Source organism: Acomys minous (assembly GCF_964271855.1).
Source record: "Acomys minous genome assembly, chromosome: 6".
Classification (NCBI taxonomy): domain Eukaryota; kingdom Metazoa; phylum Chordata; class Mammalia; order Rodentia; family Muridae; genus Acomys; species Acomys minous.
Genome location: NC_140487.1, coordinates 84,954,196 through 84,969,183, shown reverse-complemented (window position 1 = coordinate 84,969,183; position 14,988 = coordinate 84,954,196). Strand labels below are relative to the sequence as shown.

The 14,988-nt window shown below is 44.5% G+C and overlaps 1 long non-coding RNA gene across 1 annotated transcript in view; it reads right to left on the bottom strand.

Annotated features, from left to right (window-relative positions):
- Positions 1–214: 214 nt before the first annotated feature.
- Positions 215–14,988, bottom strand: part of LOC311599452 — a 39,602-nt gene continuing 24,828 nt past the window's right edge. Inside the window, exons 2-3 of the long non-coding RNA XR_014779898.1 lie at positions 12,304–12,408; positions 215–401 (exon numbers count right to left, since the gene is read on the bottom strand). This is a non-coding gene — a long non-coding RNA (uncharacterized lncRNA). The remainder of the gene's footprint in view (positions 402–12,303; positions 12,409–14,988) is intronic.

Sequence of the window (14,988 nt, the reverse complement as noted above, 5' to 3'; positions counted from 1 at the left end):
CAATAAATAAAAGCCTGGCAGTTGTTCCAGAGGAACTCTGCTTAGAGCCTGACAGACAGGACTTAATGGAAGAGTTGTGCTCAATGGAAGAAGTTTAGTCAGTTCACAGCCCAGCAGCATGGAGACCAAAGAAATGAATACCCACCCCACATTCCCCTTTCTCCTTCTCATGGTGTCTGCACCCACATTAGCTAAACATTAGCTCAGAAAGCACAGCTACCAGTTGCTGCTTTAACGTTCCCTCTCCTGCAGCACAGAAGACTTGCAGAGAGGCACAGAAGTAGACTATTTACCTGCTCAGAGTGCAAATGGACCTTATCAAAATATTGGGTATTTGCCATCGTAAGTGTTCTGGAGATGATCAAAGACTTGTCTCCTTTAGCTCCTGTTAGCTTCTCAACCTGTAAGATGGAAATTTTCACCCTCTGCTTTGTCCAAAAGTAAAATAAAATAATAACACCAATGAAGCTCAGCAAGGTGAAAATTTAAACAACCGATTCACTTCCAAATGCTATCTCTGCAGCCCAAGCTAGCCCTCTCTGCCCATGAGCACATAGGTCAAAGGCCACTCTTAGGTTACACGTCTGTTCTTCTGCATGCTGCCATCCCCTGCAGCTTGAGCCTGTACATGGACACCTTTTCGTAGGCCTCTTTCGGGAGCTTTTATTATTTTATTTACCCCTGCAGACTTCTCAGGGATAAATGCTGAATTCGTGCTTTGAAGCATTTCCAGTGGCTAGAGCTGGCCTGTCTGTTTGGATAAGGGGTGTGGAGGCCGCCCTGGCCACGTCACACCCATGCAGATAAGGGAGGGGATGCCACATAACCTTCTGACATTTGCCGTCGCACAGCAGTGGAACAGGGGAATGGAGCATGCGGGTGTGCCTGGTTAATCGGGCAGAGCAGACTAAACAAGCCCACACATTCTGACCGTTTCCTTCCTTTGGCTTTTTTAATGAAAGTCCTCTCTACCAGAGAGTGAAAACAGTCATTTGTTCATTCATTTAGCGTGCACAGAGTACCTACCCTAAGACAGGCCTTATGCCGGTACAGGGCTGAGGAGATAAATATAGCACATTTCCTCAAGGGGGTCAGGGCCGATGGGCAAGACAAACGCATAGACACCAGGACTCCAAGGTGATGGACACAGTGTCACACCAAGTCTGAGTAAGGCTGGAGAGTGAGCCAGTTCCTCTGCCAGGGACACGGACGAGCCTTACAGTGGAGCCCTCACTGGCTCTGGCTTTTACAGAATAAACACGAATTTAGCAAAAGGATAAGACACTAGTATGTTCTTGGCCATCTTTCATGACTCTAAACTTACGGAAGTACTTTGTACTCCTCACTGGGGATCAGTAATTCAGTCTCACCGGAAATGGAACTGGAGCTCAGCAAATCACCGTGCGCCCAAGTCCATACAGGCGGTAAAGGCCAGCTATTTAGAGTGATCCATTCAGTAGAAGACAGGGCGTTTTGAATAGCAGAAGCGTACTACCATAGAACATATGTGTGGGAGACAAGCCGGAAGGTGGATGGTGACAGTGCGCTCAGGTGATTGAAAGGCTGTGTGCGTGCGTGCGTGAGTGTGTTTGTGCGTGCGTGCGTGCGTACGCATGTGCGTGTGTTTGTATGCTGGCCATTTACACGGTTCCCCCTTGCTGTTCCAGGGGGAGCTAAAAAACAGACTTCTGCTTTAGAAACGCGACGCTGGCAGAAGTGAGGAGAAAAATTGGAAGCAGATGACAGGAAACGAGATGAACCAAGAGCCCTTTGCCTTCATCCAGGCAAAAGGCGCAAGCGAAAGGAATGAAGGGGGTACTGAACAGAGTGAGGGATTGCAAAATCCGAGTGAGCTGGGGCAGCCTTCTGGCGTGGCTCCCCAGGTAAAGCAAGCTTCACTCAAATGCTCCTTGCGATCATCTGAAGTTTGCAGCTGGCAATTTGAAGTCCAGAAAGATGAGGACACTCAGAGTGTCATCCCTACAGCTTCCCCCCGCCCCCACCAAGGGAGTTGGAGGTCCTCTGTTCTCTTCCTCACAACCTCTTTCAGTTCAATGAACACATCACTAGACGCCCATCCCGCCCTACAGCAGTGACGGCTTTCCAGCAAGTCATGGTGGGATAGCTCCCAGAGCATGGACACGAGCCAGTCATGTGGAAGGGCTGATGGCGGAGGAAGCCCCTAACAATGAGCAAACGTTTAGGGGAAACCCCGCTTCGTGATTTCCCCAAAGGAGCTCCGGCAAAGGAAGCCTTGCCCGAGCACACGCTTCACTGAGCAGGGTGACTGAGCCGAGCTAGGGGTGATGAGACGCAGGATGCCGTTAGCCTGCAAAGCCTGAGTGGAGCTTTGAAGAGGAAGCCTGGGTGCAGTCAGGAGAAATAAGGTCTCCCTTCCTCTGTGTGCCAGGCGCTAAGAAGAACAAAGGGACACTGTGCAGAGATGCTCCCTGACAAGGGGGGTGGGTGGGCAGTGGCTTGCTAAAGGCCCCCTTCTGGGTTAACAATAACCACAGCAGCCCCCCCCCCCCACATCCTGCACAGGCTCCTGTTAGCCTTCTGAGGCCATGTGTCTAGCATCCCAGGAGGCTCTACTGAGGAGCCTGCATTTCCTCCTAGGCAGCTCCTTGACTCTCTCCTCTTCCTATGTATGGACCTGGCAGACACCAGCCAGTATCCCAAGCATCTTGTATGTCTCACAGGAGGGAAAAAGTCTGTACTTGGTGGTTCAGCAAGTGCAAAGTAGTCAAAACAAAATAAAGCAGTAGGAAAATGATAGGAGCCAAAAGGAGCCAAGTAGCTTTAAAGGCAGGTCATGGTTGGGGTAGCGTGTGACCCTCAGGTGCAAAGGCCTGGTTCACAGCATTACACACCTTTGTGTGCTGGTTTATTCAGATAAAACAAGGAAACAAGGCTCCTTTCTGGTGTTCTCCCTTGGAGCTTACACCTAGAACCTTCCATGAGTATTAGCCTACTATATCACCCCTTAAAAATAGTCCTAGGTTTACCGCCTGTATTGTCCTTGTCTGGTGCCTACCAGATCTAAACAATGGACAGAACACTCTCCACAGTAGAGTGGAGAGTGGGATATTACTTTCTCACACACTCTGGTGCCTCACCTCTGACCATATCCCCTGGACGGGGAAACCTGATGGCACTCAGAGGAAGGACAGCAGGTTACCAAGAAGAGACTTGATACCCTATGATCATATAGAGGGGGAGGTAATCCCCCTCAGGAACTGTCATAGGGGAGGGGAATAAGGGGAAAATGGGAGGGAGGGAAGAATGGGAGGATACAAGGGATGGGATAACCAATGAGATGTAACAAGAATAAATTAATAAAAAAAAAAAAAAGAAAAAAGAAAAAAAATAGTCCTAGCAGCTCTTGGCTCCTCGTTGTAGGTCATTACTTTGTTCTGTTTGCTGTGCCCTCTGACCTTTTCCTTAACTCTCAGCCGTAGCTAATGTTCCGGCTCATTTCACACCTCTTTTCCCATAAACTTTGAGTCTGACTTTGAGTTGCCCAGAAAACAAAAGGGCGAGTCAGACACTTGTGTGCTGGGAGTTTTGTGGAAACCAGGCCCAGGAAATAAAAGTGAGGGACGGTGGTTACTGAAGGAAGAGAAGGCTCATAGGCCAGACTGCCATGCAGGAATATCCTGAGCAGTGAGCCGTGGAGAATACCTCTTGGAATTCTCTACCAGATGGGTATAGAGCAGGCATTTAAACTACAGGCTTCCGTATCCCTTGGCCCTTGCCACTCTCCCTGGTAAAGACAGTCTGGGGTCACTGTTTTAGCTTAGCCCTGACTCTTAAACCTCAGATAGGACCAATGTCCTCCAAGAGGAAATACAAAGAAACATGTTCCTGAAAGCACAGAGTTGATCCTGACAGAACAAAGCAATGTGAATGCATGTTAGGCAGCAACTTACCACTCCAATCCCTAGGGCTTATCCGTCCTGAGACACTGAGGGAACCAGTGTGGAAAGAAGCCTCAGAGCTGTCCATGCATGGAAGAGAGGGCTCAGAAAGCCTGACACCACTGGTTCCTTCCGTCATCGTTGGGGCTTTGCAGCCTGTCCCTGGATTTGAGGTTGAGAGCATCACTCTCCGGCCCTCCCAATATTTCCAACATTCAAACATACAGTGAGAGTAGGGCTTACCTGTTGGGGAAAGCCAACGGGCATGGGATTAGAACTCAAGTCCGTGTAAGCAGAAGGCCCATGGACGTGGCCCTACCCCGGGGTGTGCTTGCCTCCCAGGAATCAGAGGAAGAAGCAGAGAAACAGGGGCTCTGCCTAAGACAGATGGACTCGGAGCTGCGCCTCTCAGAACTGTGGTTGAGCTCAGGGTCAAGTGGAGGTGGGGAGGAGATGAATGGAAGACTGGGGGTATGCCCAACACCATCGCTCACTCTGCCAGGCCAGCTGACTGCCTTTCCTCTGAATACTCCCTTCTTAGTGATGTCTAGATGCAAAGGCTGCCCTGCACTTGTGTAGAATCTCTACACTTGAAAGCAAGTTGTAAAGTCTTGGGTGGGGGGTGGGATCTGAAGCTTTGGTTTTTTGTTTGTTTGTTTTGTTTGTTTGATTTTTTAGCATTTGGCACAAATATTTGTATCTGGCTATGATTTCTTTCTTTTGGAAGGGCGTAGAAAAAAAAATAGAATTCGTGCATGGTCTTTTTCCCTATAAGGTCATTTCCACCCCACCCACCCCATCTATCAATTATTTATGTATCTTGGTATCTATCTGTGCTCTGCATATCCATCTATCTCGGGTCTTAAATCTGCTGTGCACATCTCAGAAATAACAAGAATGTCTCCTCTCCTTTCTCTACATTAACCCCGATAACTTGCAATGCTATTGACCTCCCTGGTTTCCCATGATTCCTTCCTTCGGTGGCATCCCTTTCCGTCAAGGTGTCTGTATGCCAGACGCGTGGGCCAGGTCGTATCCTGCAATGTGCATCAGTCTTCATTTTTTGCTGCTGGGAGCCACAGCCTACCTAACAGAAGCCTCAGGGTACAGTGCAGCATCTAGGATGAGCACCCAGCTCCGGCTTCAGCGGGGCGGTCGGCAGGCCTGCCTCTTGCCTAACTTGGCAAGGGACACCATTTTGCATGATCAATTGGGTAACACCAGCCTGGGAAACGGGACATCTGCTTGTCCCTTCTCCTCTGTCCTGACAGGATGAGGACAGATAGAAGGGGCTTGAGGAACAGGAATGAGGCGTAGAAATGTCCTAATCATGTGCAACACACGCTCCATCTGCAGCCTCTCCCTCCGATTCCAAGGGCTGTTGCTTCCCTAAGCCCTCAGAAAACAAATTGCCTCGTGTCAAAACAGCTTGGATTGTTTCACAATAAGGAACATTTCCGGTGCCTTCCACAAACCCTCAGAAATAATTTGGCTTGAATAGGGGAAACTGGACCTGGGCTATTTGACAGTTTTTTTTTCTGCCACTTCTACCTCACTGAAGGTTTTTAAGGACAATGTTAGGTAGGAATGAACAGTCATTATTTAAAACAATTGATTCAAGCAAGGTACTTTTTTTGCCCTACTCCTTTTTTTTTTCCCAATAAAATTCCTGTTCCCCTTCTTGAAACACGCCAATGAGTTTGAAATATGTCCTTAAATATGCATGTATATGTGTAAAATATGTAGTGTTAAATTTTCGGTGTGTGTAGGTCTTTTTAGAAATCACCTGGTGTCATAACAAACTTTCTGGGTTTCACTTTTGTTAGCAACATTGTGACTTGGATGTGGTGGGAAGGGGTTTTATTTGCTTTATTCAATGATTTCTTTTTATTTGACACAATTAAATATGGATGTATATGCGTATATAGGTGTATATACGTATATGGATGTATACATGCATATATGGTAGAATATCCCACTCTTTTATAGAGAAGTCATCTAAACCAGACTTATACAAATCACTTTCTTCTTTGTTGCTTTATCTCTGCACAGTCATTTTCTCTTGTCTTTATGTAAATTACACATACAGAACATATGCCTTTGTGGTTTGTTCTTTTAGCTCAACGTTAGGGTTTTTGTTTAGATTTGTCTATGTGACTGGTGAAGCTATGCTTGATTCGTCTTCACTGTTAAAGGGTATGCTGCCGTAGGCTATTCTGTCATTAATGTATCTACTACAGGGGAATATTTGCTTTTTTTGTTTTTTGTTTCCTGTTGTTGGTATTCCAAGCTGCTCTGTGATGAGTGCTGTGACCCTGTTTCCACGTGTCGCCAGGGAGGAGATCGTCTGAAGAGACACTGACACTGAAGACTCATGGTGGCTGAGTCATATTCACTTCTGCCCCAAGCAATGCCAAACCACCCTTCAAAGCTGATCTGTTCACTCATATTCTCCCAATGGCTATGAGAAGTTCCTTTGCCACATCCTTGGTAACACTAACACTGTCAAAGTTTCTATTGCTGTCAACCTACTGGCCGTGAGAAAGTGTTCTTTGGGGTTCTAGTGTCAGGAAGCTAACTCAGCTCCCAATAAGCTTGAGTCATCTTTTCGTACAAGACATTCACATCTCTTCTCTCAAATAAAATTTCTATTTGAATGTTTGCTCATTTGCCCTTCAAGATTTAGCTCCTTTTACATTCCCTCATGGAAAGAGTTGGGGGAAAGGTCATTGTCATCTCACTGGAGATTCTGGTCACTCTTGTCCTCCTGTGCATCGCGTACAGCTGCAAATGTGCTAGTGCATGCCTATTCCAGAACAGGAGATACAGACTGAAGAACCAGAAGCTGCAAGCCATCCTCAGCTCATATATACATATTTAATTTTACTGTCATTAAGATAGGGCCAGGCATGGTGGCTCATGTCTATACTCCAAGGACTCGGGAGGTTGAGGTAGGAGGGTTGCCTCAAGTTAGAGGCTGGATCCAGCTGGATGTTGAGTTCCAGGCTCTGCTAGGCTAGAGTAAGGCCCTCCCTCTCTTGTGTTCCTCTCTGTCCTCTCCTCTTCTGTATAAATCAAATGGCAAAATGATATCTAGTGTTATGTATCTCCTCTGAGACTTAGTTTGTGAAATATTGTATCTTGGGAGCTTCATGAAAAAATGCATTTGATGACTGAGAGTCTAGCAAAGCATTTCACACATGGATGGCCCTTGCTAAGTATTGGTTTATTTGCTGGCGTACAGTCTAGATTTCTGTTTCAAGGCTGTTAGATTGTTACAAGTTAGTTCATCTAATGTTCAGTTACATCCTGAACACTTTGTTGAATATTTTATTGTTTGCAATAGCCTTATAAAGCATGTGATATTAACACTGTATAAATAAAGTAATTGAGAGTCCGAAGAATTAATGATCAGCCTTTAGATACACAGTTGCTAACTGGCCGTCTTTGTATTTCATATCCTATTTTCTGGGAAATGGTTCGAGGAAGTTTGGTGTCTTTGGTGTACAGGCAATGGCATAAGGCCATTGGGAAATCAGTTATATCTACAGGCATATGTGTATATATGGAGGTACAACAGAAGGAAGACGTTATGGAGAGTTCATTTTTCATTTTAAGGCCATGAGATGATTTGCTCTGGTCTATGTACTCCATTTCCACAAACCTAGCTCAGAATCTCTTAAAAGCAGCCACTCACCGCTGTAACGGTCTGAGTTGTCAGCTCTCCTGGTTTACATCCTTAAAAAGATGCCCATAACTTAATCAACCACATTGCTCCTCTCGGAGGAATTCCACATCAAGAGGAACAGTGCCTCAGCCAGGTAACTGAACTCCAGTGATTATCTTCCTGTCAGAACCTTGAGTCGCCTAGGCTACATGTGTCAACAGACTTTACGGCTCTGTTTATTTGCCTCTCCCGAGGACAGAGGTAGAAAAAGGATCTCCCACCACCAATCAGCTGCCCAGACAGCCGTGCTACTCAGTAACCACTTGCTAAAGCTAACACTCTCTTGGCGTGTGGTTCCCACCAGATGAATTACAGCACAGTGTACACTGGACTCATTCAAAGCACTAATGTTAGATCTGGAGGGACGCCTCCCATACTGCGGCAGGAAGGGAGCAGACTCCAAAGACCGGGTGTTCGGGTGCAAATCCCATCGCTGACTGGATGCAGTTCTATCATTGGATCTCTCTCACCTACAAAATGAAGACTTAAAAAGCCAGCCTATTCTTCTTATATTTTGGAGGTTTGTGGGGAAATTAGCAACATATGATGATTCTCCCTTAACCTGAGGACAAAAATCTATATGAAAGAGAAGGAAATGAAATGCAACCATTCCTTGGTAAGTCGAGGATTTTAAGTGCTGATTTTGAACAATCCTTTTCTTTAAAATGTATAACATAGGACTGAGAATATAGCTCAGAGATAGACCATAAGCTGAGCATGCAGGAGGCTCTAGGTTCATTTGGGCTTTTTTTTTTATACAAACAGATATTATGGAGCAAGTACATGAGGCTTGCAACAGCTATCAGAGGAGGAAGGAAAGGGGAGAAGAAAGGAGAAAGAAAATGTATATAGCATTGGTTTGCACTATGCCAGCCTATGGAAGATCCTGATGGCCACTAACTGTTCTTCTACTGGGCTTTAAGGAATCTCTTTCAATATAATATTCTAAGAAATCACTAATAATTATCTCTTAAATTTTTAAAAATATTGCTGAGGAACAGTGGACTCAAGACTATACTTCATGTTAAGTTCATGTGACAAAATAAAATAAAGTTTCTGCTCTCTTTTGTTAACTTGGCGTCCCAAACAAGAGCCACCAACTCTGAAGTTGGCTTAGGTGGTCCCTTTGATAGCTTAGCCTGGACTAACTTGTGCAGCTTCATGCCGCTAGAGCCCTGGCTATGATGGCCAAGAGGGCTCCATTCGTCTGGCTGCTGGTGTTGGTTATCAGCTAGGTGCCTCAGTTCTTCACGTGGTCTGACATCTTGCAAAAGACAAGGCTGACTTTCCTCCAGTGCTCCCCGCCCCCTCCCAGGGCAGCATTTCATGTGGCCAGGGACTTGGAAGGGCTGGCCTTCAGAAGTCACATGGCTCTGCTTGCACTGTTTGTATCAGTAAGAATGAGTGACTGAGATGCCTTGGTTTGAGAGCGTGCAAAAATATTCCATTCCGGGATGGGAGGAGCAACAATGGCTCATTGGGAACGGGATATGCACATGTGTGTGGGAAACCACCTTGTGACCATTAAATGATCTGTTAGTGCTTCTCTTCTTACTGACATTCCCTCAATATGTAAAATGTGTCTGTTCCAAACCAACATCTGCAAACTCACACCCCATGCATTTCAATCACCCACTGAGACACAACAGAAAATTCCAAAACTTAGCCACCCAAGACAGCAGTAAGCATTTCTGATCTCATACAGTTCTAAGGGTCACAGTTCAGAGAGTCAGTTAGATGTCTTTGCCTTTGAGTTTCTGGTGATGTCAGGCAAAATATCAGAAGTGTGGTCATCTATAGATTTGAATGGCGCTGGACAATCTACATTCAAAATGGTTTGATCACATGACTGTGGACAAGAGGCTATGGATCCCATTTCACATACCTCCCCACTAAGCTGTGCAGTGCTCTTCTTTTGGTGTGATGCTAAAATTTCCCCCAGAATTAAGGGATACAAGAACCCAGGAAATATCCAAAGCACTTCTTGTAACCTTAGTTCACAGACACATACATCACCAGGCTCAAGGTCCAGAAGTGCACAGACTGCCTCGGGTCTGGGTGTCCATGAAGTTCCTTAAATGAGATTCTTTAGGAGAGAAACTCTTGAACAGCAACTTTTAAGCTCCATTCAACATCTGGATAGAGAAAGCTCACCTACAAACCACTATCCCATCCATGGGCCACATATTGAGAGTACTGATGAAATCCAAATGATCTCTCACCAGAATCCCAGCCCCAAGGGGGATAAGTACTAGTTGACTGCAGGCCAGTTCCTTCCTGTGAGAGCCCTCTGTGCTCTCGTAGCTCCTCGCTGAACCAGTAAGATCCTTGTCCACCTTTCTAAAAGGCTCTTTGGTTTCCAAAGGAAGTGCTTCCTGGGGTGTATGGGAAGATTTCTCCAAAAGCAATGCTTCCTCAGGAAATGATGATGAGAACTGACAAATGGGACCATGTGAAATTCAAAGGTCCCATTTATCAGTTCTCAGCAAAGGAAACAACCAGAAGCCAGCCTACAAAAATGGAAAAAGATCTCAGCCAGCTTAGTTACACACCAGACAGGGGATTATTAATAGCTAGCCTATATAAAGGACTGCAAAAAATAAACTCCAAAAAGTCAAATCACCTTATAACTAATGAACTGCATAGACTGTTCTTGAATATAGAAATGTAGTAATAAATAAATTCTTTGAAAAGGTGTCCATCATCCTTAGACATCAGAGAAATGCAATCGAAAGTACTTCAAGATTTCAGATCCTCTGACAGAATGGCTGTCACAAGAAAACAAATGACAACAAACACTGGTGAGCCTGTAGAAGAAGAGGAACTCTTATTCATTGCAGATGTGGATACAAAGCTGTATGGCCATTGTAGAAATCAGAATGAAGATTCATCAAAAAGCTGAAAGCAGAATTGCCATGTGACCCAGCCACACTACTCTTGGATATGTGTTTGAAAGACTCTACAGGTGCATACAACAGATGTACATGTGCCTCTGTGTTTGTTACTGCACTATTCCTTATGATCAGGAAACAGAACTAACCTAAATATTAGTCAATAGATTAATGGATAAAGAAAATGTAATATAGACACACATATTATGGAAGTTATACATATATGTATATATAATGAAATTTTATGCAGCCAAAAAGAAAAAGGAAATCATGACATTTGCAGGAAAATGATTAGAACTAGAAATCATACTGTTAAGTTAAATAAGCCAGGCTCAGCAAGACAAATGCTTCATCTTTTTTGTCATATAGAACTTAGTTTTAATGTATATAATATATTATATATATTTATAGAGAATCTAGATTTAATATATATTATATATATTTATATAGAGAAAACCTAGATTTAATATATATTATGTAAAGAACTTATATTTAATTTTTTATACACACACACACATATATATATATACCTTCATGAAAGATATGATTTTCTAAATATTAAAACCACACCCTGGCAACAGTCTAAACTTCCTACCATTTGTTTCCTTAGTCAAATTCCCTAGAAACAGAACCTAAAGCAAGGAGCAGAAGGGGAAGTGATGGAGAGGGGAGTGGGAAGCAGTGCACGGTGAGGTGCTGCAACAGGGACATCTTCCCAGGTGGGCACACACCTAAAACAAAAGCATATAGGTAATATATCCATATGTGTATGTGTCTATATGTATTAGTTATAGACATGTGCAGGAACTGGTGCAATGGCATTCACGTGATAAGGAAGCAGAATGGAGGACTGACTGGGGAAGCAGTGGATCTAGGCTGAAGCGGAAGTGTGGACCGTGACGGGACAGCAGGAAGGGAAAGTGAATGAGAACATGGCGCAGTAAACGGCGTCTATTCGTGAAGAGTCACAGTTTCCTGCAGATGTGTCTCCCGGTGCCTGTTGGCAGGTTCATTCATACGGGTGCGCTCTGCCAGGCATCTGGCTGGCTGGAAGCTCTCAGATGGCCTCACTTGCATACTCATTCGGTACCGGCTATAAGCTAAGAACAAGTTAACTTTTCCCAATGTAGGGAAATTCAAGAGATATTTGGCGGCTCTGTGTGGCATTTACTGCATCTAATAATTAGAAGCCAGAGATGTTGGTGAGTATGCCATAATACACAAATCAGCCTCCCATGGTAATAACTATCCTAAAATGTCAGTAGCGCTGAGGAGCCCAGGGGCAAATACGTTTATACAAAATATACTCTTAAGTCTTTACAGTCACCTTAACAGATGAGTGACACCTTCATTATCTACGAGTGAGAGAGTGCCACTGTAAGGCGGTGAGTAGCCAACCATAGCTCGCGGTGGTAAAGGGAGGAGTTGGGCCGCTCTGAACTTGTTGATTTGACATAGTTAACAGCTTCCATCAAGATTAATTGTCCTTCACAGAAAGTGCTTCTTGATTAAGGGGTAAGTATTAAAAGCCAAAGCCCCTTATTAGGAGAAGGCTGCCGGTCATAGGAGAGACTGAAGCCAAGGTGCAGTCACCTAAAGTCTCAACACTGGGAGGCTGAAGAACTGCAGTAAAGTACCGGGTCACACAGTAAGGTCAAGGCCAGCCTGAGGACATGTGGGAAGGCATGATGCTTACCTGTTCTGCCTCAGGATGATGGTGCCAATATTGGGACGGGCTGGGGGAGGGGAGGGGGGACTGTCTTACCTCCCGGGCGTCATCTGTCCTCCAAGTCATCTCAATGGCTCCAGATTTGAAATCTCACTCCTGTGAAGCTGTCCCAAGTCATTCTGTGGATCCATTGTCCCAGTCCTTGTTTAAAAAAAAAAACAGCACATCAAGTGGGGTTCCAGGAAACGAACAAGATGATTCAGACACATGTGCACACCAGGGAGAGCAGGGCCAGCCAGCGCCCCATCAGGTCACTGCACTCCTAATCAGCTAGCTGGAGACCACATTCGCTAGTTGGCAGAAGCAGCACACAGTTGCCTCATACTGTGCACTAAACCTCCTCAGACTATTTCACTGGCTGCCACAGAGGCTTCCCTCCCCAGCCTGTCCTCCCCTTGATTGGACTTGCCTGGACTCAGCTCACACACTTAGCTTCCCTTAATTTATTCTGAGATTACACAACTCTAAGTGCTCAGGGCATGCATTTCTGAGTGGTCCATGTGTGCACTGTTGCTTGTAGAACACACATAGTAAATGCTGCTAGCTAGAGGGGTCATTTGGGCAGGGATGTAAGCAAATGGAAAGTGCTGTGAGGCAGGAACTCTGGGGCGCTGGGAATTTGCTGCCATGCAAAAATGAGCTCAGAGCTGACAGGTCTTCTGGTTTAAAAAAAAAAAGCTTGAAAATCTGTGTGTTTACTGGATACACTCTTTTAAATGTTGGCCCCTAATTCACAAAATTTTAGCATGTACTATTGGGAGGAATAAAAGCATCTGTAGTCTGGGTTCAATTCACGATGTGCTTCAAGTTTGCAAGCTTCCCTTGTGGGGACTGAGGACTCACTCAGCACTGGTTTGAATTGAGACAAAAATGTAAAATGACTTGTGTTATCTTGGATTTAAAACCATAACATTTATTTTCAATGCTCCCCTGTTAATCACAGGCTTGAGCCCTTTAAAGCCAAAAGAATCTTCAGGGCTACACGGTTTCGTCTTTTTGTTTTACAAAGCACGAGTGCATGACTCAGAAGTAAGAAGTCACTTGAATTTTAGATAAATTTCTGAAAAGCAAATTTAAAGACTCAGATTTCTAGAAATGGAAGGAGCCATATTGTTCCACTAATTCAGGGCTCCTCAGTATAAGCACTATTGTTGTTTTAGACAAATTCATAGTTAGGAATGTGCATTTGTTATTTTTCTCATCACCATAACCAAACATCTAACAAGAAACCACCTGAGAGAGGAAAGGTTGATTTGGGCTCACAGATTGAAGGATTCCGACCCATCGAGGCAGGGAAGGCATGGAGGCAGGTGGATCTATGGCAGTGGCAGCAGATCACTGTCTTACCCTGCAGTGGAAAAAGTGAAGACAAAAGGCAATGCTAGGGTTCAGCAGGCTTGCTCAGTCTCCCTTTGTGTCTAGTCTAAGATGCCAATCCCAGCTTGGGGGAACCTGCTGCTCACAGGAAGTGGGAGCAGTGTTTCTCTGCTTAGGTAATCCTCTCCAGAAAGGCTCTGGCAGACATATCCAAAGGTGGGTCTCGCTACTGTCCAGTCAAGTCGACAGTTAAAATTAACCACTGCATGGTGGCTATTGGACACCCTGTGGGATGTTCAGCAGCATCTCTGATTTCTTCCCACTAGACTCCTATACTCAGCCCTGTAGGCATGAGAGGTCCTAAACGACCAAAATCACCTTTGCCCTCGGAAACCAATGTGACCTCTGGCTTTATCCAGTCCCTTCCCATGATAGATGAGGAAAAACTAGGCTCAAACAATTGAAGAAATCATCCCTCCCCCAATATTGAAAAACAATTGCAAGGGTAAGGCCAAGACTCATCTCTTAATTCTTAGTACAGTGTTCTCTTTACCAAGCTTAAGGTCTTTCTTATTATTATTAGTTGTATTTACATTTGTCATTATTGTATATATGTATGGTGTGTGTGTGTGTGTGTGTGTGTGTGTGTGTGTGTGTGTGTGTGTGTGTGTGTACACGAGAGTACAGGTATGCATATGAAGATCAGAGAACAAACGTCAGGAGTCAGGCCTCAACTTTTCCCACGTGAATTCCAGGAGGCAAACCCAGCCTTCAGGCTTGCATAGCAAGTACTTTTACCCACTGAGCCATCTCCCCCATCCTCAAGTTTGAAGATCTTAACCACAAGTCTTTAGCTAACTCAGCTGTCTGACACCGCATGCTTCGGATGAAGAGGCTTCATGGCCAGTGACAAGAGACATGGGGCCTAAGACTGACAGATTAGGTGTTGACTCTCAGCTCATCTCGTTACTAACTTTGTACCACCAACCAAGTAAATCTTCAAAGTCTTTGTTTATTGCTTTACTTGAAAATTATATTGTAAAAAGTATATAGTGTTTAGCACATAATATTAAATTGTCATTCTGTTATCATCATTGCTACTATAAATAACTGGTCCTGGGTTCTGTAAACGATATCTCACATATGCATATGGCCTGCTTGTGTTTAAAGCCTGTGAGCAGAGAATGCTTTTTATCATTTTAAATGATAAAAATAACACCGTTCGTGGCTCATGAAAATTGTGTGCAAGTCATAGGTCAGTGTCTATAAGTTTTGTTGAACACACAGTCATGTCAACATATAGAACCTATGGCTGCTTTCTGCTATTATGGAATTGAATTACTTGCAACACATTTTAGGTGGTGGATGAAGATTGATACACTATCTGATCCTTGTGGGAAAAGA